General features: G+C 42.6%; 1 protein-coding gene and 1 long non-coding RNA gene across 9 annotated transcripts in view; one reads left to right on the top strand and one right to left on the bottom strand.

The window, feature by feature from the left end:
• AUTS2 (activator of transcription and developmental regulator AUTS2) overlaps positions 1-25,568 on the bottom strand; it is a 1,133,525-nt gene that overhangs the window by 380,006 nt on the left and 727,951 nt on the right. The gene's annotated exons all lie outside the window — the stretch shown is intronic.
• LOC131501115 (uncharacterized) lies at positions 1,114-9,225 on the top strand. Of its 3 annotated transcripts, none has more exons than XR_009256646.1 (4): positions 1,114-1,301; positions 1,463-2,446; positions 5,334-5,466; positions 8,497-9,225. It is a non-coding gene; the product is annotated as an uncharacterized LOC131501115 (long non-coding RNA). The 3 variants fall into 3 exon arrangements; XR_009256645.1 differs by having other exon boundaries at positions 1,114-1,608; positions 2,154-2,446; XR_009256644.1 differs by having other exon boundaries at positions 1,114-2,446.

The following is a 25,568-nucleotide window of genomic DNA, read 5'->3' as shown; positions in this document are numbered from 1 at the left end:
CTCTAGCACGCAGACCAGGCTGTGCTAATACTGGCTGGGTTGTCTGGCAGAAATGAAAACGAAATAATACAATATTGCCACCCAGTTTTAATTTGATTGGCAAGTCATACTCAAAGGCCAGAGTTGTGGTTTCTTGGAAATCAAGAAGATAAAAGAAAAGTCAACAACGAATGAACATCTTCCTTTCTTCATTCCTTCTGCATTTACCAGGAAACCAGCACTCTGCGAAGCCCAGATAAGGCATGACACCTGTCCTCGAGGACAACACAACGCGGTGGGGGGAAGTGGAAAGTGGCTGGTGCGTAAGTGCAGGGGCGTCAGTCTCGCGAGCGGTCTGCACAAGGAGAGCGCGGGGACACAGGCTGTGTGTCGGGAGGAAAACGCACACCGCTCCGAAAGAAGACTCGGTTTATGACAACCTGAACCAAACGCTTCCCCCTGCTGGGTCTCTGGAACTCAGGAAATGGTGTCGACTGTAACCAGGGCTGTGCCAATCTCTCCCGCCGCCTATCTGTGGAGCCGCACGTCCACCTTTCCTGTGGGGAAGGACCCAGGCTGTGATACCCGGACCCTGTGTGCTCTGCCCAGGACCTGACTGATACCTCACTCTTCCCCTGCAGCCCACCGCGGAAATGAAGAGCTTCTCTTCATGAGAACGGCCAGGGGTCTCTACTCGGAGGCCTATGTGTCCACTAGCCAACACCACAAGCAAGCTCTAGGTCCCTCTCAAGCTCGTATTAGTAGGCGAAGGAGAGCGCCTCTGACATTCTCCAGTGACGGCCCCAGGAGCAGGTTTTTGCCAGCGGTGAGCACCAAGGCATAAAGGAAAGACCTCAAAGCTGAAGGCTCTTTTCCCTCCACAGACAGTCTCTTGGCACAGTCGGCCCCGTGCACAGCTGCCTGGAGCTGAGCTAGAATGGCAATCGTCGTCGTTCTGCGGTACGACAGGAGTGGTATTTTGCTGTAGGCCCAGCTTCTGTTAAGATGGCAGAAGGAGTGGCCTGTCATCCAGAATTACTTCTCAGATCCCAATTATATGTTTCAAAAATATCACCTATTAAGGCCCAGACACTTTGTTTGCTGGTTGCAGCCCTCTGAACAGGTTACCATGGATTTATGCTGGCATAATGGGCCTGCATGATGTATGTTCCCTGTCAGTGCTGAAACAACAGTCAGTGCGTCTGAGCAGGCCCACCTGCCAAGCAATATGTTCTCAATCCCTCAGGCAGAGCAGTGCATTGCTCGGCTAAGGAAATGTCCCCCCACTGAGCAAATGGCAGAGCCACGGAACACAGGCAACTGTGAGCGCATGCGCACAGAAGATCACAGACACACGGCAGGAGGGGCGATGGGGAGGGACAGTGAGGATGTTCCCGTCAAGCTTCACTTCACAGTGACAGGCAAACGATCTCACGGTTTTTCTTTCTTTCCTTTTTTTTCTTTCTCTAATGAACTACCATAGGCTGCTAATCGCATACATCATTAACACAAGTGGCTGGAGGTTGGCTGTGGGATGGCTGGCAGATCGGTCACCGAAGCCCAAAATGGGGAAGGGACGGGACTGAACGCTCAGGATCACGCAGAAGGGGCCTGTCTCGTGGTGCTTAGGTGTGCCGGTGGAGGACAAAGCATAGTCTGATGGACCCCTCTTTGCAGGGGGGCGGGGGGGAGGCAGCACACCGCAGGTCACTAGAGAATGCAGCAGGTTCCCCACACTGACTGATGGGAAAGCTCCCCACCACCCTGCTTCTGCTGGTCTCCCGGAGGTGCCCCTAGACAGAGAGGCGGGCTTTGCCTTTTCCCTGGAAAAAGCAGACTTTTGTCAAGGCCGGGCACCGGGGCTTCCGGCTGGGAGTGCTCCGGCTAATTAGGGATAGCGTGAGGCCTGCGCTGTGAAGAAACCCTCGGAGGCACAGGACAGACTCCGCTTTCAGATGCTGGGAAGAGGGGAGCGGGACATGCTCCTCTCTGGGTGGGGAAGCTCTCTGCAGATTATGTAATGAGGAACAATGAATGGCTTTCTCGCGGGCGGTGGAAGGACAGCGCTGTTCAAAGCAGTTAACACAACGTTTTTTACAAAGGCTACAATCTTACTCGGGATTTTAGGTCAGTCCTCTCTAACCTCTTTCAAGATCTCCAAACGGTTTGGTCAGGTCCTGAACCGCACGGAGTGGACGGTCACAACAGTTCTCGTCGAGGCCCACGACAGACTGCTCGCTTGTATTTTATATGGCTGTGCTGAGCACACGAGCTAGCACACGGGAGAACAACCTCCTCGCACCTGCTGATGGAGGGAGGAAGGCCAGCTCCCAGAGAAAACAAGCAGCGGTTAGATTCCGGTTCAGCCGAACGATGAAGGATCGTGCAGCCGCTGAAAATTATAGTTTGGTTCTCTAGTGAGGAACGTTTCAAAAGTACCAGAATGTATCAACAGGAAAAAAAGCAGGTAGAATTGGATCTCATTTAGGGACAAATGTATAGACTTCATAAATGTTTGTGTACACGCACACACACACACACACACACACACACACAGGTCTGGAGGGATGCTTGAGAATTGGTATCTTCGGGTGAAGAGATTTCAAGTGGTTTTCACTTTCCTTACTCTTCTGTACATTTTAATTTTTTTCAAATAAGGATGTGTCATTTTATGAAAATACGTCAGGCTATTTTTTTTTTTAATTTTTTTTTTCAACGTTTTTTATTTATTTTTGGGACAGAGAGAGACAGAGCATGAACGGGGGAGGGGCAGAGAGAGAGGGAGACACAGAATCGGAAACAGGCTCCAGGCTCCGAGCCATCGGCCCAGAGCCTGAGGCGGGGCTCGAACTCACGGACCGCGAGATCGTGACCTGGCTGAAGTCGGACGATTAACCGACTGCGCCACCCAGGCGCCCCTACGTCAGGCTATTTTAATAAAAATGTACGAGAACAACCATAATGCAGTGCAGCGAGACATTAGTGTTTTCAGAGGAGGGAAGAATCGTGGTGTTCAGACAGAGAAAGGTCCCTTAGAAAAGGTGGTGTGAGCGGAACGGAGGCTGATGACTTCTGGGTGGGGGTGGTAGTACACAGTGCAACCAGGTGAGAAGCAGAGAGAGCCACCACAGAGGGACAGAAAATGGGGGGCATGTTAAAGGCAGCGGCCAAGAATGCACCGTGGCTGCCGTTCGAGCAGGTACCTATTTGCGGAGACGTAATAAGATTTGAGGGAGGTGGGAGCCTTTTATAATAGTCTTTACTGCCAGAAAGTCTAAAGACTTTTATAATAGTCTTTACTGCCAGATAGAGGAGTTTCCATTTAATTTGTAAGGCAAACAAGACCCAAAGAAAAGAGCATGTAAGGGAGTGTGTGTGTATTTGAGAAACCGTTGATATAGGAGACATGTTTTAGGAGAAAAAAAATCAAGCAGTGATGTATATGATCAGAGCTGAGGACAACGGGAGACAGACAAAATGAATTAGAAAGCTACTGGAACATTCCAAGGAAGAAGTGAGGAAACGAGGAGATTCTGAACAGATAAAAAAAAAACAAAAAAAAAACAACGCGTTACAGTTTAGGGAATTAAAATTGGTTGACCTAGATGTTCAGCAAGAAGAGCCAAAGATGAGATTATAGCTACGTGGAGCTTAAGGTACTGCTGTGATTCACAAGGGAAGCTATGGGGCAATGGAGTCTGGATTGGGTGAGAACACTGGTCTGGGAAATCACTCTCAGGGCTCCATGTGCACGGATATGGGTAGAAAATATGCTCTATGAGCGAAAGCCTTGGCCTGTGGTTCAGTGCCATACTGCTCACTCACAAAACATTGCTGAGCATGTGGTAAGAACTCAAAGGTATTTACCGATGGAATGAAGAACTACTAACATTGAAATGAATCGGTCAAGGAGAGTACAACGTAAAGAGAAAGCCAAAGAGAACTGAAAACAGACCCTTGGGGTCAGTTAACAGGTGGGAGGAGGAGGAAGTTGACAGGACAAAGGGGAAAGAAGAAGAAGCTTTAAGATTAACGTCTTGCCACTTGGTGAAATTTGGTCCCTGATTTTCTTTGGACAATTTTCTAAAATGTTTGGGGTTTCAGCTTTTTTATATTTAGAAAAGGAGTGATGCTAATCTTGAAGGCTCCATGAGATCCAGAATTCAATGCATCATTCACTGTTGATTTTTAAAATTTTTTTAAATGTTTATTTATTTTTGAGAGAGAGAGAAAAAGAGAAAGAGTGAGTGAGTGAGTGAGTGAGTGAGTGAATGGAGGTGAGCAGAGATAGAGAGGGAGACACAGAATCCGAAGCACGTTCCAGGCTCCGAGATCTGAGCACAGAGCCGGACGCGAGGCTCGCACTCACCAGCCGTGAGATCATGACCTGAGCTGAAGTCGGACGTTAACCAACTGAGCCGCTTAGGCACCCCTATTTAATTCTTATTATTAAGAATTTGTGGAGGCACCTGGGCAGCTCATTCGGGTAAGTGTCTGACTTCGGCTCAGGTCACGATCTCACGGCTGGTGAGTGTGAGCCCCGCGTCGGGCTCTGTGCTGACATCTCGGAGCCCGGAGCTTGCTTCAGATTCTGTCTCTGTCTTTCTCTGCCCCTCATGCATTCACGCTTTCTCTCAAAAATGAGTAAACATTAAAAAAAATTTAAAAACCCAATTTGTGTCTGATTAAGCAGGAATATGCAAGTTTAGGGGCCCCTGGGTGGCTCAGTTGATTGAGCATCCAACTCTTGATTTAGGCTCAGGTCATGATCTCACAGTTTCGTGAGATCTCATGGTTTGAGCCCCACGTCGGGCTTTGTGCTGACAGTCCAGAGTCTGCTTGGGATTCTTTCCGCCCCCTCTCTCTGCCCCTTCCCCCATGCACATGCACTCAGGCTTGCTCTCTCTCTCTCTCTCTCTCAAAATAAATAAACCTTAAAAAAACAAAGAATATGTAACTTTCCTGAAGGCCAAGAAATTTCTCTCCCTAAATTGCTTAATGCTGTAACTTTCTCAGGAATTGTTGCTCAATAAATCAGCTGATTTGACTTTGTCCTTTTTTGTACTGAAGTATAATCTGCAATAGTAAAAGGCACTGATCTCAAGTATACAGTTTGTTGAGTTTTGATAAACGTATGCACGCGTAACCTGTCTTCCTGCCAACATGTAGGACGTTTGCATGTTGACTGGATTTTGATTCCTTCATGACTGCGTTAGTGAAAACCCACGTGAGTTGTCCTTATTCCTCTTCTCTATCTTACCACTATCTTATTGGTAAAATAGTTATATAATCAGTCATTTTCGGATATAGAATTCTGATGTTTTTCTTAGTGTTATTTCTTCTTCTTCTTTCAGTATTTTCCCCCTGTAATAGGCCATAAATTCAAGTAAGATCCTTGGACCAGTTCAAACATTATTTATGTAGGATCAGTGCCAGATTTTTTTACTTAAAAGGGATTTCGTGAATCTGACAGTCTCACCGTAAGAGGTATTTATCCCATATTCTTTTATATTAGTGAATATTTGGTTATTATGAGAGAATACTTAATTCATTTTTTGCCAAAGATAAATGTGTTTGATAGCATATTTTTAAAAACAGGCTGTTATATTTCAGACTAGTTTTGAATATTTCTTCAGTTGGGTCATGGAGACTGTGGTTTTTGAAATCATCTGGACCCAAACACCATTCAGCTGACTTTGGCTCCTTAGAGCAGGGTAAGGGGAGCTCTGCTTCCTCCTGTTTTTAATCAGATACAATTTGATATTTACCCATTTCTGACACCTGGCCCTGACAAAGTCCGCAGATGCCAGTTCAGGCGGGACCACATCTCTGACCTCGATGAGTCCTCTGGATGTGACAGCTCCCCCAAGCTCAAATGCTATGGGGTCACTTTGACTCTGCTTTTCCCCACCTTACAAGAGGCAGGCTTCCCAGTCATAAACCCAAGCTGAGGACCAGAGCCCTCCCCTGAGATCACAACCATGGATGTGGGCCTGGCTTTGCCAGCGGAAAGGGGACTGCTTTTGTGGTTAGTGTCAGACGTCAATGCTAGGGGCTGGCTTCCAGGCAAAGTCTCCAACACTCAATCTCTACCAAAACAAAATCAGAACCAACACAAGCAACTGAAATTACCGAAGTCTGTCCTCCCGATGGTTAAACAAACAATTCTACCTGCAGTGAATTTTAAGTACTTTGGGTCTCTATATGAGCAAATATTCCACTATTTGCATTAACTTGGGTTGATCCTGGAGGCACATTAATCAGCAAAAGAGGAGAGAATGTCATTTGTGCCAAATACCCAAGCCCTTGCTTGAGTCAAATGCTACACTGAAACAGTGTAAGTTTTCTAGTCCTGGAGGCTCAACAGTTCCAATAAGACCACACAGGAGAAGTCACTAAATCAAACGGTCAATGTAAATCTATCGAACCACTTCACTCTGAGATCAGTGTCAGCCCTGTTTCGAACACAGTCTGTCTAGACTCTGGAGAATCTGAAATCTCAGAAGCTGAGCCCATTATCTCTTCAACCATGATCTAGTCTAAATATGTTTAACTTACAAGCCACTCTAACACAGCACAGTTATTTGCCCGTGGTACAACAGATAAACTGGGCAAAACCTCTTAGCTCTTGTCTTGTGTTGAGGAAAACAATACCATACAAGACCTAACAGTTTCAATGAAGGTCTCAGGCCATGTGAAGTAAACATAATGATACACCAAGACTGAAGGTGAAGAAATTAAGTGCATAGTGTAGGAATCCTCTCTACCTCATTGCTGTGAAAGGATTTTCAGGCCTGCGTGTGGATACCCCCACTGATGGCATTTACTACTTTCCTAGGCTCTGTATAGCTGTGCATTTTATTCGAGCTGTCAGCACAGAGCCGGGCGCGGGGCTCGAACCCATAAAATGTGAGAGTGTGACCTGAACTGGAGTCGGACACTTAACTGACTGAGCTACCCAGGTGCCCCCTGTGCATTTTATTCTGAATTCAACTCTGCCCCTCTAGAACCTATGCACATGGAGTGGCCTCACTTCTGGCCTCTGCAAGTGCAAATTAATTCTCATAGCTCTTCCATATGAGAGTTTGTTAGCTATCTGGCATCCAAGACCTAGCTGCACAATTGCAAATATGGTTTAAGGCATGGTTCCTAGTCCAGGGTTACTACAAGGATAACAAATGTTATGTGGGCAATCTGGCTTATTCCCAGAATCTTAGGGTAAAAAAGTCATGAAATGAAATGCATAACAGCCATAGAAAAGGCAGTGCCAGTCCTACCAAGATTAGAAGTGATGTGAATAAAATGGTACACGAAACAACGTTCTAACAAAATCACAAAGGTGGGCCCTCGTTAGTTTGCATAATGCTTAGATCGCAGTTTAAAATCTAGACGGTTTTTGCTCCATATATTTATTGTACCTTGTAACATTTGTCCTCCAAAGGTTTAATCTTGATACTTTACATTTGTATAGCACTTTAGAGCTTTCAAAGAATTTTACATGTAATTTTATATAATTTGATTTTAAAATTCAAAAGTGACATTAAGCTGTGGAAAATAAGCCTCTCGCCAACCATGCTGAGAATATGATGAGGCATGGAAGTGTAATCCACTCTCCTGAATGGATTCATGGTGTCCACGAGTTTGGGTTCTCAAGCAGAGCCCTGTCTGTCTCGTACTAGCTGTGCGACCTCAGTCGAATTTCTTAACCCCTCTAAGCCTCGTTTCCTCTTCTGAACATGCAGATAACATACTGGGGACCTCAGTGAATTCATCCACACCAAGAGCCGAGCCCAGCGCCTGCTACACAGGATGAATAAATGTCTGTGCTTAATGATCTTTTGTGTTCATCAGGGCTAGTGACAGATTTCTTTATTATAAAGTGTTTTTATAATACATGACAGAAAAGTCTGGTAAAAGTATTTAAAGTCTCGAGAGCTTAAAAGAAAGTTGTCACTTTAATAGTCTCAAAAATACTGTGATGGCCACGTCTGGGTATAAACACAGAAGAACTGAAAGCAGGACTCGGATCTGTGTGGGGTGGCGTTATTCACAATCCCCGCTAGGAGGAGGCAGCCCCAGGGTCCCCTGGAGGATGAATGGCTACACAAAATGTAGCACACACAGAATGGAATACGACTTGGCCTTAAAAAGGAGGGAAATTCTGATACCTGCTGAACACAGACGAACCTTAAGGTCATTATGCTACGTGAAAAGAGCCAGTCACAAAAACACAAATACTGTATGATTCCACTCACATGAGATACACAGAGCAGTCAAATTCATAGAGGAAAAAGGTAGAAATGGTGGTTGCCAGAGACTGGGGAGGAAGGAATGGGGAGTCATCGTTTAATGGAAATGGGAGTTTCAGTTTGGGAAAATGAAAAATGTTCTGGAGATGGACGATGGCTGCACAACGTCCTTAATGCCACTCAACTGTACACAACACTTGTTAAAGTGGCATATTTTATATCACATACATTAAAATGGTAATTTTTATTTTTTATTTTTTTGCCCCAGCAACAACAGGTACTGCAATGCTATTCCAACAGACATCAGGCTTCAGAGAAGTACGAGGCACACTCCCTGTACGAGAGGTACTTAATGCTTAATGAGGAAGACAGACAACGAACAACAAGTGTCCATCCAAAGTACTCCAACTAGGGCAATGAGCAAATAAATAAATAAGCATCCCTGACGCAACAACTTGCCAATGACATTATCCAGTTGGTGGACATTAGCCAGATGTCTTGGGTCAGAATCGTGGACAAAGACCGTCACCTGAAGTTTCACTCAACAACACTCAATAACAGCGCATGATTATTACATACTAAAAATCAAGAGGCTCCCAAAGACACTTAGTGACTGACAGCTTCATCTCCCAGGCTTTTTAAAGTTCATCATGCAAACACAGACAGTGTGAAACAGTTAGTCGAATTAAGCATTTTCCTTATCCTCCCCCAGCAGAACTGCGTTTGAGATAAAGGATAATGGCACTAAATGAACAGGTTAATTAGAGACAGCATTTACCCCCGCAGGCCCTTCACTGGAAACACCATTTCACACCATTACATCACACAGGAGAGCCAGGCTCCAGGGACCAGCTCCTGAGACAGCCAGTGACCGGCAGAGAACGTAGCAAGTAGTAGAAAGGGAAATCATGTTGGCATACCCAGTGTGTGTGCTCAGCCAGGATGGCCCCCCATATTTCTCTAGGGCGTGAGCCCGCCAACTACAGCTGCAGGCCAAATCCACCCCGCGATCACTTTTTGTATAGCCCGTAAGGTTAGTCTCTGCATTTTAAAGGTGTTGTTTAAAAAAACAGAAAAAGAGAAAAGAAATCAAGAAAGAACGTATGGCAGAAACCTGCGCGGTCACAAAAGCTAATATGTTCTCTCTGGCCCTTTACAGAAAAGGTTTGCCAAGCCATTGTCTCGGATGATAGGAATCAAGCTATGTGCTCAATACGAAAGGAAGGAGGGTAAAGAGAATTGCAAAATGTTCACATGGGAGATTTTTTTTTTTAAACTCCAACCCTGTCACCAGGTGCCATGCTACAAATATCTTAAGCTGATGCAGAGGTGTCCTTTTGTTAGGAACAAAGCTTTCTCTCTGGCTATCTAGGAAAAAAAGCAGCAGAAATCTGAGCAACTTATTAATTCAAACAACTTTTTTTTTTTTAAATAAGAAAACACAAACTTGTCTCCTCCTCCCTTGTCACCTCCCTCTTTCTCCAACCTAGTCATTATTTCAAGTTTGAACGTGTTCTTGTGAAAATATTATGATTTAAGGTAGTGCCTGCTATCATTCCATTGGTTTTGGGGGTTTAGGACCAAGTTTTAAAATAGGTTACAAGTTGAAACTTGGCGGAGAGAAACAGACACTCAGGGTAGGCACCAATTGTATGTAATTTGAAAACAGCCGGTTTCGAATTTGCTAATTCATAAGAGCTCAGGAAAGAAGGCAAACCTCAACAACCTAACCTAACTGCAAAATACTTGCATTCTGAATATAGCCCAGCGCCCATTCAGAATGTCATTAATTCAGCCGATGTTTTTCTTCCCAGAATAATAAATACTTTCTTCAATTGAAATGTGGGATCATTACAAATAAAAATATTGCTATTGACCGGCTGTAAGTGGATTACATATTTACTTTGCTTTATTGGAAGGCCCATGAGGGGAATGACCATAACTTATGCCTTCTCTTGCATCCCATACGGCCCAGTTGGGCACAAAATTGGCACTTAAAAAAAATTCTTGTTGATGAAATAGTGAACAGCCAATACAAAGAATGAAAACCGGCAAATGAGACTCGCTCACTCTTGCCAGGTACACACATTTTAATATGGTTACTGGCAAAATGTGAAGTGTCTTGGCTCCCGAGAGAGACTCCAAAGTCCAGTGACCTTCAATGGAACTTCAACACAAAGTCAATCATCCTTCTAATAGCTCTGGTCTCTCATATCCATGCGATTTTGAGATGAAAAAGGACTCCACTATAAATACATTCTTTGTTTCACAACTATTTCAACACTTAGGAGTATCAAATTAGTGTGGTATCTTTGAATAGGTTCTCTTTCTGAAGGAGTTGAGCATGACAAGTGCTTCTGACTACAAGCTCACTGTCCAGAGAAAGTGTGTTCCACCCTAGATTACCAAGGAATTGTTGAACAAAGGTGCAGAGAGCATTAGGGCACCCCTAGTAGGAGGAGCTAGTGGGCTGGATGGATTTGGACCAGCTGTTCTCAAGGGCTGCTGTGTTGCTGGAGCCTTTCCACTGGATCAAAGATGGCCGTTTCCTGTTTGCAGAGTGTAACAATATGGAGCGTGTGTGCATGTACACACGTTATGCACACACTACATGAGCTTGAAGCCGGGCCTGATCTTGGGAGACAGTCGTGTCCTTCTAGGGTTGCATGAGGATAAGGACTCAGTTATCCTAAGCTGAAAAGATCTCAAACTGACAGGAGACCTTGAATACCTTATGTCTTTCACCTTTAGCTCATTATATGAATATGTTCTTAACAAGGATATCATTAGATTCCATTTATAATAAACAAACAAGGGAAGAAACATCATGCCTGTTGACAGGCCAGTCATCTCAACCCCAATAAGATGACTCCTCTTTTTGCTATTTTATAAAGTTAGTCCTTCCTGATCACTGATTTCCTTGCCCTTTGACTACACATCAAACTAACTGTTATTTACAAGCAATTGACTGCAAGTTTATTTAACAGCAAGATATCCCTTTAATTAACTGCCTTCTTTTTTATTGGAGTCGACAGGCAATACATCTGTAGCATTTCAAATGATTACATAAAGTCTTAGGTAGTTATATACCAATTGGTAAAGAAAAAACATTAGTCCTAACAGATAGATTTTGTGGTTAAGAAACCCCACAAGAATAAAAGATCTCAGTAATTTCACAGAACTTCAGATTGACTGTCATTATCTATTTAGGTAGAAATTATTAGTTTCATTAATTTTAAAAATCTGTTTTTTATCCCGCTTTTGAAGACAAAATTGTTCTTGAGGCATTACTGGTCTTTCCCTTAGACTCTCTCTGCTTCAATGTAGAAATTATACTTCTGGGAACTTGAAGTAACCAAGCATGTACACCAAGATTTAAACCAAAATATATTTATCACTTCCCTGCCTAAAATTGATTTAAAAATTGTAAATGACACTTCTTCATTTCAACAGGAGGAGAGAGGTAAGATAAAGCATGATATATTCACAGAAAATACATATACATACACATTATGCGGTCATCAGAAATGACACTGTAGAGTACTTGTGGATGTAATGTTCAGTGCATAAAAGATGAATTTTAAACAGTGTATGTGATTCCAATTACGCTCACTACGTCTGAACAGAAAAAAGACTAGAAGGATATAAACAAAACCTGTACCAACTGTTATCAATGGAGGGAGAACTTGCAGGTGATTTTTTTATTCTCTTCTTTGTGCCTTCCACATTTTACATAATTTACTTGTTCGGTAATAAGAAAGAACTATATATTTTGGAAGTCTATTTGGGAAGAGGACTCTCCCGCAGGTCTTAATTAGGTGCTATTCTAGACTCAGAGCCGTCCAGCAAACCACTCCCAAAAGTAGTCAAGTTCTTAACTAGAATGACTGCCCACTGATTCCAGCTCCCCCTTCTTTAGATTACTGTGAGAGCAGAAGACAGAAAGAGAGTTTGGGAAAAATGCCTACTCCTGCATTTATAAACAAGTGAATTCTCAGTAGGAGGAAGAATCATTAAAACCAACCAAAAAAAAAAAAAAAAAAAAAAAAACAACACCAAAAAAAAAAAAAAAAACCACCACCACCCACCCTTGTTATCCAATACTCACATCGAAGAGGTTTTATATCCACACATTTTAAGAATCCAAGAGGGAGTCATAACCCAATTCAATTTAATTGGGTGCTCTCTTGACAGAATTGTTATTAATAAGGTTGTATTGTACAAACCTCCCTGAAATCCCAAACGCTGCTGACTACACCGCAGAAACATTTACCAGCCGGCACACAACAAGCGGTTGTGTCTGCTCTTCTGTCCTGCCCTCCCCCCTCCCGCAGACCCCGCAAGCCTTCTTCTCCCCCTTCTCCTTGGATTCTCAAATCAAAGAAAAAGCTTGTCTTGAGCAACCTCCATAAATTATTCACATGATATTACAGTGTATGTCAGCAATCTCACAGTGTTTAAAAAACTTAACTACAAGCCAATTAAAATGTAAACTGAGAAAGATGGATGGAGCAGGTTGCTCTGGTGTGAACTTGAGCGGCTCATAACAATATGCAGTACAACTTCCAGACCTGCTAATTTGACAGCTACTTTCATCAGCAGAGCCTCCCCCTCCCCCCATGACTTCTGCTTCTTCTTTTTAATGTAGTGCTTCTCCCAGGACAAATGGTTCCATATCGTTCCACATTCAGCAGATTAGTCCCCTGAGCCTTGCAACCAGCCCAAGCACTCAAAGTGGAAGTTATTAACAAGAGTTCATTTCTTTTCCTCTTTGTTTTTAGGTATGTGTAATATGCCCCCCATTTTGTTTTGTTTTGGTTTTTTTTACAGACTGCAGTTTAGAAGTGAAATCGTGTTTTTTAAAAAAAGAAAAGCAGAAAAAGCAGGCAAAGGTGAAGTATGCAGTGAGGAAAGGCTGGGAAATCTGAAAGCTAGCCAAATGGAGATCACAATGCTCTAAAACTAGTCCCACTGTTTCTTTGTTTTTCCTACGATTCACTTCACACCAATGGGTCTATAAACCATAATTTACTTAATCGAGAAACAACTAAGAGACTAAACACAAGGAGTTCCTGCTCTGCTTTTGAGAGGGAGAGAAGACAAAAACTGTCTATTGAGACAAAAAGAGGAGTCCCTTGAAAAATCTACTAGCACATAATTCTCCATATCCCTCATCCCGGACCTCCTTTCCATTTCCCCTCTTTAAACATTATACAAAAAACCTCCATCTGCAATGAAACTAAAGCAGTCCTCGACCAGACTGGCATCAGAACACGAGCCACATTATTAACATCTCTACACTGCCTACCTCTTCTTGGCAGAATATGAGTTTTCATTTCTCAAAACTGTAGAGCTCAAATTTACGTCAGGAACATCTGATTCCTCTAAAAAAGGGCCTGAACGAGGAAAATTCAACACTGAAAATTTGGTACCAACCTAATGGGATAATATTCCCTGTCAGTTCTATCCTTTTCAGTTTTGTACTAGACACAATTTGAACAGAAGACACAAATGGTCCTCAATCCTTATAGAGAATAAACTATACCTTAATCCTAGAGACATCTCTGACTTTGTGATAATGGGACATCACTTTAATTGGTCTACTCTCTATCATCTAGATATCTCAGGTCAATCAAAAAGTTCACAAATAAATGGTACTTGTTCAAATCAACATAACTGTAAGAAATGCTGGTACCTCTGATCCAACTACTAGGGTATCAATCAGCAACAAGGACATCAAATCCATGCCTCATAATTGATTAGCTAATCAATGAAATAATTCATTACCTTGAAAAGGTATATAACTATTGTAAATAACCACTGTATGTTGAAATCAGAGAGATAGATGTAACCAGAAATAAACAAATGCCTCATGGGTAGCTAATATAAATGGAAAGGAAATGAAGGAATTCAACTCTAACCAAACTTTGAAATTGGAGGTTTAATTGGGGGAAAACTAGTCATGAACTCAAAGTTCATGAATTCCACACTAGACTGTCTATTAGTCAGAGAGGACTATGCACACTGCAATTGTATCTCAAATGTTTTTGGTCAAATTAAGTTAAGCAGGGGCCTCCAAAAAGCTTACAAGTCAAAATAAAAGCAGATGGTTATCTGAGTAGAACATATAATCAATAAATTCATTCTACTATTTAATCCTGCTGAATTATTTACAACAGTGGCTTTCAATACTCACTGTGCATCAGAATCATGTGGAAAGATTTTAAAACATACAGATACCTGAGCTACATCCCCAGATATTAGGATTCAATTTGCCAGGGACAGGTATATTTAAATTTCTTCCAGATGACTCTAATTTAGTGCTGCCAAGGACTGGGAACAGATAATCTGATGGAGAACGGTAATCTCTGGCCATTACTTACAGTGGAAAATGACAATCCCATAGACTGGAAACAACAATAGGCTGACTTCAACTCCTTCTGAGCCTGTAAACTTCCTGAAAGCCTTCTATTCACATCTGTGCCTTGTTATTTTTCTCGGGGTTCTGCTGGAGTCTCTATCCATTCTTTCTACTGTATGCCTTACTTTTGGAAATTGGGCATCTGATTACGGAAACACAAATTAAAACCACAATGAAACACCACTTCATACCATTAGGATGACTATAATAAAAAAGACAACAATGAATGTGGGCAAGGATGTGGAGATATTGGACCCTTTACTCACTGCTGGGGGGATGTAGAATGATACAGACACTTTGGGAAACAGTCTGACAGTTACTCAGATTGTTAAACTGTATGACCCAGAAATTCCACTACTAAGTATATACCTAAGAGAAATGAAAACATATGTCCACACAAAACCTTGTATGAGTATTCATTGAGCATTGTTCTTAACAGTCAAAAAGTGTACTATTAATAGTGTTAATGAGTGTTCTTAATAGTCAAAAAATGTCCATCAAGTTATGAATGGACAAACACAATGTGGTATATCCATTCAATGGAATACTATTAGGCAATATAAAGAAACGAAGTATTGGTATATGCTACAGCCTGGATGAACACTAAAAACAAGTGAAGTCAGGGCCACATAGTGGCCACATAGTGCATGATCCATTTATGTGAAATGTCCAGAAGAGGCAAGTCTACATGGACAGAAAGCAGAGTAGTGGTTGGCTAAGCTCAGGGACAGGGAATGGGAAGGGGTAAGGACAAAGGTGATCTTTAAGGAGTGCAGCATTTTTATTTTGGGTGATGAAAAGATTCTAGAAGTGATTGTGGTGATGAATGTAAAACTCAATGAATATACTAAAAATCACTGACATGTACATTGTATGGTATGTGAACTATAGTTCAATAAAGCTGGAAAGAGAGAAAGAAAGAGAGAGAGGGAAGGGAAGACTTGGCAGTCCACCTAGCCTCCAGTCTCCTACTAAGGGCTGAGGCCTGTCTGGCTTGGTCACTGTGCTTCCAAGGGGCTGGGCTACACTCCTGAACAGAGCCTAGTGATAAGATCATTTGATTCTAATTGTCCTCTTGGGTCTGGTTCCTGGTACCACCACACCCAGGCTTCCTCATTATGATATCCTTTGGATGTCCAGTTGCATCTTCAAAATGGCATGTCCAAATGAGCCAAAGACTGGGGCTGTGTTCTGAAGGTAAACAGGGAGTCATTAAAGTCTGGTGAATGGCTGCAGAGAAGACACCTGGATTATCATGAAATCATTTAATTGACTGCCCTCATTATTTGTTCTCCCTAGTGGCCTAAGTGTGCCTTGTCTCAATGCTACTCCTCATGTACTAGCTTTAGATACTTCCTCCTTTCCTCCCACATGGTATCAACTCCTGACAACCAGGCTCCATCCCATCATTTCACAACCCTTCATCTCTACCTCTCCTCTTTTTTGGGGGCCATGCTTCTTCTGGTCTCCCATAGAGACCCTTGTCCTTGCCACCATCAGGCCTTCACCCATACCACCAGGCCTGAACCTTCCCTCTCTTGGACACTCTCCAAGTTAAACCTATTCTTCAAGGTCCAGTTTTAATCCCATCTGTTCCATGAACCTCTTTTGCAAAATTATACACTAATTAGGGCCATAAATGGTATACTTTAAACAAGCCCCAAACTCCTATCGTGAGCTTCGTCCCTCTGACTAAACTCTAATATTCCCTGGGAGCAGGAATAAAGTCACAAATGTCTCTTGACTCCACACAACGCTAAGGCGCTTGGCCAGCAGCAGATGTACTTACAGATTGACTGATAAAAGGAAACTCATTTTTATTTCCAAGGATTGATGTACAATCAATTTCTCTCGCATGTTCTCTCTCTGAAGTGGTTTCCCTTCCCATTCCAAGAAAGCCTGCTCTTTGTGCATTTCCTTTTCTCTAGGCTATATGCTATTACGGTAGAAATCACTCCCTTGGGAAAATTATTGATGGGCAGCTTCTAATTTTAAGGTACAGCTGAACTAAGAAACTGAATTGCAGCTGCATTACTGTTTCATTCTGCATGGAGCCCTAGTGATAAATATTTAACCAGAACAGCTTCCTTTTCCTTTGCTGCTATGTTCTCGTTTAATTATTTTAACAAACGGCTGTTCCAAACATTTACCACTCTTGTCAAACCCCTAACTACTCCTGGTGGATCATGTTTTTGCTGCCTTCTTACTAAGAAAGTATATGCCATCCCAATCACCTCCATACTTGGCTGGGCCTGTGGCTTTACCCATCCTTCTGGTCATGAGCACAGTCCCTCAAATCTTTCTCATTCTCCCCCAGTTTTTTTTTTTTTTTTAAATTTTTTTTTTTTCAACATTTTTTATTTATTTTTGGGACAGAGAGAGACAGAGCATGAACGGGGGAGGGGCAGAGAGAGAGGGAGACACAGAATCGGAAACAGGCTCCAGGCTCCGAGCCATCGGCCCAGAGCCTGACGCGGGGCTCGAACTCACGGACCGCGAGATCGTGACCTGGCTGAAGTCGGACGCTTAACCGACTGCGCCACCCAGGCGCCCCATCTCCCCCAGTTTTCTTGGCACTTTCTCGGCCCCTTGAGGCTGGATGTGGCTTCCTCGGTGATAACTGCTAAAAGCAAATGCTGAGATGGGAATGCTGAGGTGAAGCTCCATCAGCCCGGGTCCTTGCGTATTAAGATGAACTGAGTGCCCTCCTGATCCGTGGTGATGTGTAGCACAAGTACATAACCTCTGTTGCGTTAACAGACTCAGATCTGAAGGCTGTCACTGTGGCATAATCTCATAAATTATCGCACCCAGTAGCTCATTTGATCACTGTTTTTTCCTTCTGCTACCCAGGAAAACATGCCCATCCTTGCTTTGAAGCCAATGCTCTCTCTTCAGATTTTCTCTGAAGCCATATACCTTATCCCCTTCCTCTCTTGTGTCTTTAAAATAGCTCTTCCATACAGGAAAAACAGAAGAACCCCGCACCACTTACTGAGTGCCTTCTGAGTTCTAGGTACTTTTTGTATAGTGATTTCATTTAATCCTCACAAGTTTCCAAGAGGTGGTAATATTAATCTTGTTTTATATATGAGGAAACTGAGGCTCATAGAAGAACTTCTTCAAAATCAGTGTCTAGTAAGTGGTAGGCCTGAGATTGGATCCTTATTTAGATTCTGAAGCCTGAAATTTACCAATGACACAGATTCCCAGCCTCCCGACATACCCAACTCACCCTCATACACATCCGCTCTTCGACTTTGCTTCTCCTTGATGCCATGGTCCCCAAGTCATTGCCCATCACACTGAGCACACATTTGTGATCTCCACTTCTTTACCTGATGCTTCGTCCTCTTTCTGAACTATTCGAACCCAGCCTTCACTCTCATAATTCCACTGGAACAGTTCTTGCTAAAGGTCAGTAGCCTTCTAGCCAGCAAAGCCGGTGGGTGGTCTTAGCAAGATGCACATCTTTCTGTCCTATGGTACCAAAACTCTCTTCTTTTGTAAAACCACTCTTTACTAGATCTGAACTAATACCTCTATTTCCTCTGCCCCACATTCCTCTTGCAGAGGAACATACCCAAGTCTGTATTTTCAATCAGTGATTTAATACGTCAATATTTCAAATCCCAACTTTTGCCATTAGTGGCCAGCTAAGCTTCTCCACCTGAATGCCCCATAGGCATCTCAAAGTCAACATCTCCAAAGGGAACTGATTCCCCCTTAATCTCATCCTCACCTCAACCCTCTCCTTGCTCTGCACATCATCATCCACAGTCTTCAGGGCAAGGTGTACTCCTGTCCGACACCTCCCATTTCTATCCATTCAATTGATCACTCAGATCTGTGAATTGCCACTCTTAAGTCTCTCTGAAATGTTCCCTCCTCTCCAATATCACTACTCTTGCCCTAGGTAGACGGCTCTGTCACCTCTGACCTAAAAGACCCCTGTGGTTTCCCTGAGGTTGTCTGCATCACCTCACTGAAATCCAAGTCTGATCTATCTGCAGTCTATAGGATTTGGAGCCCAATCTCCTTTCCTACTTTCTCTCTCACTGTTCCTTTCCAAACACCTCTATTCTGGACATGTAAGCAGGGCTGCCTAGTTCCCCAAATACCATGGCCTTCACTCGCCTTGCCCACACTGCCTGTCAATCCCCCTTTAGCTCTGGTGAACTACTCCTCATCCAACAGGATGGTCTTGTTGTTCAAAGTCACTTCTTCTAGGAAGACCTTCCTAACCTCACAGGAAGCTCTAGCTAGATCCTTCCTTATGTTCTTGTGTCAGCTTTCTTCATATTTCTAATATATTACTTAGAAAATGTTGTGGTATTTGCTTATGGATCTGTTGCTAAAAGAAGTTGGTTTCACGCTGTGTTCAAGTGAGCTCCCCCGCCCCCCCCCCAAAGGATTCAGAGGCACAAAGGGGAGGTTTTTAGGTACCTTTCTCTTGTTTTTATAAATGAGGGGCTCACAAAAGCTTTGGTCTCAGAGATTTAACAGATGAAACAAAGTTGGAAAACCATTTCACTGGAACACAAGTCCCTCCGACAGAGCTGTCTTGCTAAACTTTGGAGTGCTAGAATATAGCATGATGACTGGGAGGTACCCAAAACATGCCTCCTAAATGAACGACTTGGCGGGCAATGCTGCTTGCCATGGTCTTCTTCCATTTGAGCTTTTATTTGAAGTGTAGCATAAAAGTTAGTAACCCCTTTTCAGGTTGCCCTGGGAGACCAACAGCTCTCAGAAACAAATCTAGTCATTAAAACTATGACAGTTGTCATCAGAACAGCATTGCTTTAGAAGCATCTAGAGTATGAATTTTCTTAGCAGCTTTGGTTCATTACCAAAGTAGGCATTATCTTAAAATTGATCTTATCTGAAGGTTAAACACACTTAGTTCTTTGTCAGAACACTTAACTCTCCAATATGGTCAATTACCAGATAATAGTGTCCACTTTCTCATGTCTTACTACTTAAATGGTCTGATCAATAAATAAATACACACTGCATTATTAAGAGCTTGCTAATGTCAGACATGAATGGAAGGAGTCTATGAACTTCTAGTCTTTAAAAAAAAATACCACTTAACTTTCCTGTCAATTGCAGGCACTATACAAGTCTCTACTGTGCCCATGGCCCTGAAATATAATTTTCTTTGAATCTTTGATCTGTAGTACACATGACACATGTAAATGTATGTATGGATTGTTTTTCTTTTTATTTGTTCTGAGGTCGAGTGGCATTTTCTTTCTCTTACGAATAAAGGGACATTTGACCAAATGTATTGGTTCCTCATCAAATTACAAAATATTTAAAGGCATCAAAAGAATGGTAGCTCTGAACCCTATAATCTAGCAGCGTTGAGAATGTTTGTATCCTGCTTGGTGAGGGAACTGACCCTCTCTGTAAAAAAAAAAAAAAAAGAAAAAAAAGTAGTGGGAGATTCAGGGAAGAAAAGGAAGATTTGGGGGGAAAGAAACTGGATCCAGTAATTCTTTCCCCAAAAGTCCTTTCTTTGTAGATAGTGTAGAAGGAATTTTTGTCACAGTCCCATGGTACCTGCAGAAAAAGAAGTAACGTTCTAACTACCTACAACAGTAACATTGCTAGAAGGAAATGAGTGTAAATTAAGCCAAATAAAGAATTTTAGGGGCGCCTGGGTGGCGCAGTCGGTTGAGCGTCCGACTTCAGCCAGGTCACGATCTCGCGGTCCGTGAGTTCGAGCCCCGCGTCAGGCTCTGGGCTGATGGCTCGGAACCTGGAGCCTGTTTCCGATTCTGTGTCTCCCTCTCTCTCTGCCCCTCCCCCGTTCATGCTCTGTCTCTCTCTGTCCCAAAAATAAATAAAAAACGTTGAAAAAAAAATTAAAAAAAAAAAAAAGAATTTTAAACATTTATCATCAAGAAGTATCTAAACGAATCCAAGAATATCGCATTTACTTAGAACTGGGTTGAACACTTTGGCCCAGTATTTATATGACCAGTTCTCCTTCTGCCTCTGATACTTGAATGCCTACAACCAGAGAGAGTTACTAAATGTTCTCAGTCCAGAAAGAGTCCTGTAGGAATGAATCCAGTCCACCTTCCACAGAGAAGGAAACAGAGAGAGACAGAAGTTAGCACCTGGCTGGCATCAGACAGGAAGAGGCAGTATCAGTTTGAGTCAACTGGGAAAAAAAAAAAAAAAAAGCTACTATTTACTGAATTTACTACTAGGCGGTAGACAGTGTAAAAACTAATCTCATTTTTTTTTTTCTGACATAAACATCTACAGTGGTTTCTCAGTGAGCCAACCTTCTTCCTTCTTTCCTTATCAAAGTGAGAAAGACAGTGGTCAATATGATTTCTGAAGGCATATGGTTATCATGAACTTGGTCATGCCCTTCTGTGAACCTTGCTGAAATAAGAAGAAAACAAAGTTGTTAATCATTAAAATACACTGCAAGCCTATGATGTGTAAGCTACTATACAAAATAGCCCGAGGCCTGGTCTCGGGCTGAGAAGTTTATAATCTACTAAAGGAAGTAAGATGTAACCATAAAAAGATAACTTATAAGGTAGTTCATTGGCAACTAAGATGAACAGGCTACTGGGCTACTGGAGGACTACCAGAGACCAAAGAATGAAGAGCTCAAGGAGGCTGGGGAAGTCTTGGAAGGTTTTCCAAAAAAGCGTAATTTGAGCTGTTTGTTTGTTTGTTTGTTTGTTTGTTTAAGTGTAAAATTCAGAGAAGCATAAAAGGATACAGTATACAGTACGCAGGTAGCAATATATGTGGGACACAGAGATGAAAAATCTCGAAAGCGTAATTAATTATTTAAGTATCTGATGGGTGACAGAATAACAAATGGCAAACCACAGTACTTGGCTATTTCATCTGCACAAATACCTCCATTTAAACAAAGAGCTCTTAAGACCGAATACTTGTTTTGGAGCAGCTCAAAAATGAAGCTGCCAATAAGTTCAAAATTTTTCATTCTTTTTGATATAGCAGCTCCATTTCTAAGAATACGTTCTGGGGAAATCCCAGACTCAGGAACATAAAAGATGAAAAACTGGACAAAACCTAACTGTCCATCATGGTGAATCTATGGAATGGATCGAAACAGATGCAGAACAAGAGTTAATAGGCTAAAAGGATACGTTGTCCAAGAAAATGTCCAAGGGGAAACCGTGTATCCCATACGGTTACCATCTTTGTACTGACAAAATACAACCACGTATCACGTACACACAGAGGGAAGAGCAGGAGGATCCGTATCCCAAAGCCTCTGTCTAGTTCCAAATGGGGCTAATGTCACCTCAGAGTACTGAGGTGATTTATCTTTCCTGTGGCACCTATGCCACGTCCGGTTTAATACCTGGCTCTTTGCCATCTAACAGCGGACGCCTTTGTGGCCACCACCTCGGTTTATGCTTGTCCACGGTTTAGTGCCTTGTGCGGCTCTTGAAAAATGTTCTTTATGTACCTGCTGAATAAATGCTAAATGAGTACAACCAGGAACTATATAGAGCATCTGTAATCCCAGTTACAGGATACTCTGCATTTCTAGGGTTTAGGATTTGCCTATTTGGGGATACACACTGTTGATATTTTCCTTCCTTAAAAACAACAACAACAACAACAACAACAACAACAACAACAACAACCACCTTATTTCTGATTGAAAAAAACAAACAAACAGAAAAAGACCTACTATCCTGTCACATATAAAGATAAATATTCCAACTTCCTATAATGAATTTTTCTGGCTTGGAATATTGGAGAACATACTTAGTTTTTAAGACTGTGAGGAACGTTTTACCTTCCCTGGGAAGAAACATGTTAAAACTAGGTTCTACTAGTATTTCAGGATTTGAATGTCTTATCGGATGTGGAATCTGATGAATTGTGTTGTTCAATCTCTGCCCAGCCTTGCCTGCCAGGAAGGAGGTCTGGAAAGGGGGTCAAGGGAAAAATGGTGGAGAACGGAAAAGAACGGGAGGAAGGCGAAGGAGAAAGGAGGGATATTTGGGGACTGACTAGTTTTATCCCCCAGGCTGGTCTGGTTCTTGTTTTATAGGAACTACTTCACCACTCTTAATTGTCATCACTGTAAACACACAATCTGATGTTAATAAGGAACTGCTCCTGTGCCCTGGGAGTGAGTCCTGAGGTCTGCATAAATCAGCATGGGTCATCTTTTCAAACGCTGAGAAATTTTTGTGGTTCCGGCATTTCCAGGAAAGGCTGAGCTGGCTTTCCATAATAATCACTTCACAGATTCTAACTTTTCCCTTTGAATTGTCAAAAGGTGTGATCTCCACTAAATTAGTGTTCTTTAAGTATGTGTGTGAGTGTGTGTGTGCACCTACAAGTGCATGTATGAATATATGTATGTAGTATATCCACATATAAGCACATGCATGTATACATATATGTATATGTGGAAACATATATAATACATAACATATTATTATGGCATACAATATATACCATACATACAAAACTGGTATTCTTGAAGTTCTCTAATTTCAGCAAGTTTTACGCTGTGGAGTAGCTTCCAGAGTTGGAAGGTCTCGGGCAGAATCTAATCACCTAACCATATGGGCCATCACTTCCACCAGGAGGCATGTGTGTTATGCTGAACTGGTTCACTTGGACATCTTTCACCCTTTCTATCAGTACTATCCTTGCTTCTTTGGCGGATGATGGACCTTCTTGAACTCTAGGATGTAGCACTTTGGGGTGCCGGTAGAGAAGTCAAAGGGTGCTAGGTTCTTCTGGTGGGAGGTGATGACATCTTAGGAACCTTGCCATTATTTAGATGGGAGCTTTTAAACTCAAGCAGCCTAGACATGCTCTGGAAAACAGCGATGAACATGAACACAGGCCCATAGACCAGCACAAAGGCTCACAGGAAAGGAGGCTGATGCATAACGGAAAATGAACACTGGGTCGAAAAACACAACCTAAATTGTTTGCTCTGTCTTCATTATCTGGCTTGATTTTACCTATATTTGTATGAAGGGCCCAGTGTAGTTGATAACCCTGTTAAACAAATCTTCGCATACCCACTTTTCCCCCAAGTGGAGATGAGACATAGGAAACAGGATAACACCGGAAATGCAGGTAAGGCCAAGGTCAGTTTTAGAGACAGAGGGTGACTTGTGTGCCGGGGACCGGGGACCATTATGGAGAGCAAGTTGACACCTATCCTGAGAAGTAGGCTGACACTCCAGAAAAGGGGAGCTCAGAGGCCTCTGTGAAGAACGGTGACAACAAGCCCTTCGCAGACACAGCTTGGAGTCAGCCTTTACGGAGAAGCAACACTCCATGAGGCAAGTCACTTGTCCTGGCTCAGTTCCTTCTATTAGTTTGCTGGCGAGAGCGCCACAGAAGCACAGTCAATAATGGAAGAAAAAGAAAGTAGAAAAGCCACATCTAAGATTCGAAATTATGCAAAATTAGCCCCGACACCCAATTTTCCTCGAGTAAGTTGAGCGGGGAAGGCAGCTGACATGAGGCCACCATGGGCCTGTTTTACATACATTCATTCATTACATCTTAATAACCTGACACAGGTATTACTGTCATTTTCTAGGTGAGAAAAGTGAGCCTGAAAATGTGTTCTCTTAATATTCCCATCCCTTGAGATAATGGGAAAAGCAGATTGACAAGGACCCCTTTCAAGATACTTGTTTAATTTTCCTTTTTTCTCCCCCTTTCAAAGCCAGTATTAGCACACTTCCCCAAAGAGTTTCCTTTTAGAGGTTGAAGTGTCTCCTTTTCGCCATAAACACTATCAACTGCTATCTGTCAGGTGAAGATGACAGACTAACTGAACTTTTTTGGGGAAAGATCAAAACCAAGGTCATTAAAAGCATAGCCCTCCCCCGCATAAAAACAACTAATAATACAAATAGCTACAAAGACCTTTAAGGACTGTCGCCTCCACACCAAAGTCAGAATCCCCACTGTTAAAAATCTAGGTTACTTCAACACAATAGAGAACACATCTATTGCTTTGATTTCTTAGTGGAATTCGGATCCAGTGAACCTCATTTTAGAAGGCCACACACCACATACAGATTTGGAGGGAGGATGAGTTTCAAGAGTGCTTTGCATATCAGAAATACTATGAGTAACAATGAAATTATCCCATTCTTCTTTTTTTTTTTTTTTTTAAGAGGTTGAATAAAGATGTGTTTCAGAATACTAACAAGCTTCAAAATGCCTTACTTTGTTTGAACTGTGTCAATATAATGCTGGGTTTCTTCTCTGGACTCCTGAAATTGAAAACGTTCCTAATTTGGTCCCTCAGCTCCGATCTTCCCTTACATGGTCCTTGCATTGGATGGTGGGGCACTGCCTGTGTCTGGACAGCAGTTCGTTGTATTTTCAATGCTACTTGGAAAAAAGCATTTCTCACACAAACGTGTCGCACCGCATCTTTGTGCACAAGACCCCAGCTGACTCCCCAGGATTGAATCTGAAAGCTAGCTGAACATTCACATCTTGCGTCCACGGACACTGACGACTGAACAATAAATCATCCGTTTAGCTTTTTTTGGACAAGACTTGAATCCACACTATTTCTTCACCATCATTTTTGTTTTTGCAGGGTATGGAGTGGGGCTGCTGAGATTGAAATGGAAAGGCGGAGGCATACCGCTCATACCCAGGTAACAGGGCCCCTGCCCTGAGATCAATGCATAATGGGGTTGTTCTCAGGCCCTCTTGGAGCTGTGCTCCTCTCGGTGGGACAGGAGGCTAGCGGGTCATGGAGATGGGCCCAGCGAGCTCATAAATCGCCTCTTTTGAATCATGTTCCTCCTACCAGAGACAGGGTTCCTTTGGCCTGATGGCCCCAAGCCTCTCCCAGGGCCTGCATGGGACAGGGACAGGGGCTGCACGGGAACTGTCCTCTT

The sequence above is a fragment of the Neofelis nebulosa genome, chromosome 18 (assembly GCF_028018385.1).
Source record: "Neofelis nebulosa isolate mNeoNeb1 chromosome 18, mNeoNeb1.pri, whole genome shotgun sequence".
Lineage (NCBI taxonomy): Eukaryota > Metazoa > Chordata > Mammalia > Carnivora > Felidae > Neofelis > Neofelis nebulosa.
The sequence above is the reverse complement of the archived record's forward strand: the minus strand, read 5'-3'. Positions and strand labels throughout refer to the sequence as shown.